The following is a 6,202-nucleotide window of genomic DNA, read 5'->3' on the forward strand; positions in this document are numbered from 1 at the left end:
CTCTCTCTCTCTCTCTCTCTCTCTCTCTCTCTCTCTCTCTCTCTCTCTCTCTCTCTCAAGAAACTTGCCATGCTCCCCAGATCTCTGTATACACATGTTTGCAGGCATGTGTGTATGTGAACCTAGGGGCACATGTGAATCTGAGTGCATATGGTAACATATATGCATACAAAAAATCAAAGCAGACAACTGAGAGGCTGTCATTGGAATACTGTCCATCGGCATTATTTTTTTTTTTAAAGCAGGTTCTCTAATCAGCTTGGAACTTGTTGAGTAGTCAGTCTAGTCTAGCAGGTCAATGAACCCCAGGAATATATATATATATATATCTCCAGTTCTCTGATAACAAGCCCATACTACTATCATGCGTAGTGTTTTTATGTGGGTTCTAAGTGTCAAACTCAAATTCTCACTCTTGGAAAGCAAGTATTTTACTTACAGGTGCATCTTGTAGTTCCTTACAATCTGTCATTCTGATCCTGTGACATCTTCATCTCAGACCACAAGTCTCAGATGTAAAAGGCTCAGGTGGTCAGTCAAGCTTCACTTAATCTCCCATTCTTAAAGTGAAATGACTTAGATCTGTAATCATATCTGTAGGTAACCTTTCATCACCTGAATTAATGTCAAGAGAAAAACTTTGAGAAGGCCTACTAACTGGGGTGGTGTGTGTCTGTGAGGAGAAATGTTGAGATTCTTAGAATTAGGCTAATTAATGTGCTATAAGCTCATACTTCAGGGAGGAGAATCCTTGTCCAACTGGCCAGAATTCAGAGCAGTGTAGATCAGTCCACACAGCAAAGATCTCATAGACAGATTCAACGTTGCAAAATTTCAGCAGTGACATGGCTTACCAGGTATAAACAAAGACATCAACTGAGTTGAGTTTTTCCATGCTTGGTGTTCCTGTATGACAAAAGCATTTTTGGCAGAATAGGAATTCAGGCTCTGAGAGTTATAACAAGAGAATTTGGTAAGAGCAGTAGAGGCAGTAACAGGAACTTCCTGAGAAAGAGTTAAATAGACATTTGAAAGTAGTAACGTTATATTTTCATTGCAAATATCTAAAGTCCGTCACAATTTGGACATACTTTGGTTGATTTGTTGTATGATACTGCTCCACGGAAGCTGTTAATAGTTGTTAGATGGCATATGGGTGATAGGATGATAGCCTTGTGTAATAGTTGAAGAACAGCAAAGCTCAAACCCCCATTCAACCATTTACATAGTGCATAATTTGAGCACATATCTATCTATCTATCTATCTATCTATCTATCTATCTATCTATCTATCTATCTATTCACCTAGCTACCTATTATCTATTTTCTAATCCACTATCTACCTACCTTCTACCTTACCCTACTTACCTACCTTATGTGTGTGTGTATGTTGCATAAGCGTATTCTGTATATGTAAAGGTCAGGGGACAGTCTTTGCGTGGGGATTCTCAGACCTCTTCTATCTTTTTGTTGGATACAACATCTCTCATCAACTTTGTTCTTGGCCATTTAGTTGAGCATGGTTGTCTCCATGCTTCCTGGAACCTCCTTGTACCTACATTCCTTCTTCCAATGTTGGGATTAAATGCATGTGCCCCTTAATCTAGTTTTACTGTGTGTGCTTTAGGAATCCAAACTCAGGTTCTCATACTTCTGAGGTAAGCACTTTACCAAACTCAGCCATCTCCTAAGTCCTGGATGTATTTAATTCTAAGTTTCATTTTTCTGTAAATTGACAAAACAGTTGACACACAAAGCAGTTATAAGCAGTAAAAATTTAGCATGTTGAAAAGTAAACTTTTAATAGATTGGGTTAGACTAAACAATAATGTAAACTAATTTTTTAGAAAATAAATAAGGGACTGGAGATATATAATTAGGTAGATAAGAGTACTTGTTGTCCTTTAAAAAGACCTGTGTTTAGTTTCTTGTACCCACATCAGACCACACACAACCTTCTATAAATCGAGGTCTAGACTCTCTCTTCATAAGCACCTGCAATAACATTTGCACACCAGCCACATATAAACACAGAATAATAAATCAAACATAAATCTTTTAGAAAGTTAAAATTATGTTGGATCTAGGGGTGGATTTTTGACTTTGAAGATAGCCTCGTCTAAATAGCAAGTTCCAGGCCAGCCAAAGCTACATGGTGAGCCCTTGTCTCAATAAATAAATAAAAAATTAATTGACTAATTAATTATATACATGTGTATGAAATACATCATGGAGAAAGGGATTTCCAGTACATGCAAGGTGTCTTGAATACTCATTGTGTTGAACATAATCTGTGTCATTAGCCGTGTTATCAACAAGGTAGGTCTCTGAATACTTGAGGAAATGACTTTCTGTCACAGAAAAGAGGCTAAGATGATTAGATCATTCACTGTCCACTGGACCATTTAGTCAATCCATATTTATCTAGCAGAAATCTAAGCAATGGAAAAGCCCATCTTTGTAACTCGAAGAGCCCTAGCCTGCACACTCTAAAAGGAATGATTTGCAATCACATTATCACAACTTTTAAAAGAGCAACTAGACCATAACAACATTTTTAAATAGAGCAATAAAACATTTTTCTTATATTCTTCAAGACTCTGGAAAGTCTCTTTTATTAATTATTTTTGTATTTTAAAATTTATGTATATGTGTATCTTTCTATGTTTGTATGCCAAGTGTGTAAAGGTACTCTTGGGGGCCAGAAAATGTCAGATCCCCTGACGATAGAGTTACAGAAAACATATGAACTACCCAAAATGGGTACTATCAACTGAACTCTAGTCCTCTGAAAAAACAGCAAGCACTTTTAACTACTGAGCCATTTCTCTAACTCCTGCCCTTCTAAAAACTTATGTATGAGCATTCACGTGTTTTTCTGTGTGGGCAGTCATGTTGACATGAGTGGAGGTATGTGCAGAGGCCAGGAGAGGGCAGAATATCCCATGGAGCTGCAGTTGCAGGTGGGCATTAGCTGCTATAAGAGAATTCTGGGAATTGAACTTGGAGAGCTCTACAAAAGCAGTAAAGCCATCTCTCCAGCACATAGACATCACTGTAAACAACGAACATTCATTTGTTATGCCAAGATCATAGATGAACATAAAAGTCAGGAGGAAGCCCAGTCTCCTATAATCAATCCCTCAATGAGACATCAGGTATTTTAAAGGTGATATCATTTTAGGCAAAATAATACATGCTGCCTTTTCTTGTTCTTTCTAAAACATTGTGAATCTGCTTTTGTCTTATTTAGTAAAAAGTCTAAAAAGCTTTAGATTCAGAGAACCCAATAATTAAGACAGGGTTTAAAGAAAAGGATGAAAATCTAGCCTCACAAAATTCCTGAAGAGGATAGCAAAGATTTGTACAGGTGTATATCACAATGTTATTGCTATTTGTAGAAGAAATGGAACTCATCAATATGGCCAACAGCAAAGAAATGGCCACAAAATGGCCTATTAGGCAGGATTTGCAAAATATGCATGAAGAATTTCATTAATACAAGGAGATACTTATGATATAATACGAGTTTAAAATGAAAGTAGCAGGTCAATGATGCAGCTCAGTGGATAAAGGCACTTGTTGCTGAGGACACATTGATCCCTGAGACCCATAAAACTGCCACATGTTTACCACAGCATGAGTACATGGGCATGCATAGACACATAATAAATAAATAAAATGTAATAAGATTTACAAGTACAGCACAAAAATACATGCTATACATTTAATGGTCATAAACATATTTAAAGATTTCTTAGATGAGGAGACTATTGACTGCTCCATTTCTGCCAGCTTCACTTTAGAAAAGCTGTTGCCACTATGGCTAGTTGCTCTGGGTACACTTTGATGTCTGTGGCCACCTGGTTGAGAGCAGAATTGCCATCACAGAACTGTAATAGATATGGTTGATTGGCTCTTAACATCCAGTCCTACATCTTCTTTCGTTGGTTTCTTGTTTTCTAAAAGTTGGGAAGCTGAAACTCACATTTCCTATTATCTCTTGAAGCTCTCCTGCTGGGTGTGAATTAGCTTCTGCCCATTAGACACACATTTATGCTGTTGAAAACTAAGGCACAAGTCATTTCCCTGCTTCCATTCAAGCTATTTATAGAAACCGGAGGCACACAATTGTTATAGTAACAAAAGATAAAGGAGCTTCCTCTACACTTTTAGGGTCTGGAAGGCATTAGATTTTACCTAAGTCTAGAACCACAATGGACTGGTGTCTTGGAGGAAGGAGCATTATGGGTTGCACAGTTTTACGGAGACCTGAACTCATTCTTTGAGGTCTAACATATGGAACCTTCCCTCAGTGGTGACCCATTGACTTTTGGGGCAACTGGTGCTCTTTGTTAATGCTATGTCCACCAAAAATACAAAGAATAATTTCTTTTTTCTGTCCTGGTTCACAAAAGCAAAAGTGTAGATAAAATGTGAGCTTTTATTTAAAGAAATATTTCACATTGTTAAATAGCACATTTGGTTGTGCTTGCACATAATAGCACAGTTAATTTTCTTTGTGCATAAATGAATGTGTGTGCATGAATGCACATGTATTCAGAATTAACACATGTACATACAAGTATACATGGGTGTCAATGACTAGTCAGTATTAGGTGTTCTTCCTCAGGAACTCATATATATATGAGTTTGAAATAGAGTCACCCACTTACCCAGAACTCAGTGATTCTAGGGATCTGTCTGTCTCTGCTTTCCCAATGATTGGATTGATGTAATCACAACTATGCTTGGTTGGTGTTTTTATGTGGAATCTGAGGCTCAAACTCAGGTTCTAGTGCTTCTGTAGCAGTTGTTTTACCAACTGCTAAATCTCCCCTGCCCTACCTTTTTGGGGGAGTCCATTCTTTTGTTCTAGGCTGCCTAGACCCAAAATAATCGAACAGAAACTATATTATTCGTATCACTGCTTGGCCAATCACTTAAGCATATTTCTAGCTAGCTCTTATATCTTTGGTTAGCCCTTTTCTATTATTTTGTATTTTACTATGAGGCTTGTGGCCTACTCGCATGGTTCTAGCTGGCAGCCCACGTCTCTCCCCTCTGGTATCTTTCTCCCAGCATTGTTTAGTTTTCCTACATACTCTGCTAAGTGACTGGCCAAAACAGATTCTTTATTCATTAACCGATAAAAGCAACACATATACAGAAGGACTTCCCACACCATTTCCCCTTTTATGTTTAAATGAAAAGAAAGGTTTTAACTTAAACAGTAAAATTACATATAACAAAATAGTTATCAAGCAAGAGTTACAGTACAGAAAGACTTCCCATACCACTGCATGACTATATTTTAAGTTGCTTTCCTATAAGGATATATTAATGTGAGGTATGCATTGCTGTATAAACATACAGTTATGGACAGTGGGTAGAGAACATTCTTGAGGATGATTTAACCTCATCCACTACTAGAGGCTTTGAGAATTAGTTCAGTACTTTAGAGCAATTGTTACTATACACAACCACACAATGCACTGAAAAAGTATATTCTTGCAACAGTTTTAAAATGAAGATTAATCTACAGAAACTATGGATGTTTGCTTGGAAAACTATTTCTTTCAGGATATACTTTTCCTATTTTTTACCTTACCCAAGATAACTGGTCTATGGTTCTTTGGGTACTTGCTGAGGTGAAAACACTTTTGATCTAAGGATTCCTGCATACCTAGATGGTTTACAATGTATTCTCAAATCAACAAGCATTTATCAAGCATCTCCTGTTTTTCAGACAGATGCAAGAGATCCAAACACGATCCACAAATGTCATTTTTTTTTGTTTTTAATGTGGTGTGTGTACATGAATACATGTGGTGTGTGTGTATGTTTGTGTATTTGTATATGTGTGTGAATGCAGGCACACACCACAGTGCCTGTTGACGTCAGAGGACAAGTTCAGATGTTAGTACTTGTATTCCACATTGTGTGAATTTCTTATGCTGTTCACTGCTGAGTTCACCCAGATGACAGACAATGAGCTTCCAGGGATGTTCCCATTTGGGCCTTCCATCTCTCTGTCAGAGTGCCAAGATTACAGATATCTGCTACTATGTTTAAGTTTTATATGGATTCTGGGGATCGAAACTCAGTTCCTCACATTTATAGACTCTACCTGTGACATGAAAAAAAATTCAGAGATTAAAAAACTCTTCTAATTTTTTTGTGAAGGTAGAGTCATGTAATA

Source organism: Alexandromys fortis, unplaced genomic scaffold, assembly GCF_014885135.2.
Source record: "Alexandromys fortis isolate MF-2015 unplaced genomic scaffold, M_Fortis_MF-2015_v1.1 scaffold_109, whole genome shotgun sequence".
NCBI classification, from domain to species: Eukaryota; Metazoa; Chordata; class Mammalia; order Rodentia; family Cricetidae; genus Alexandromys; species Alexandromys fortis.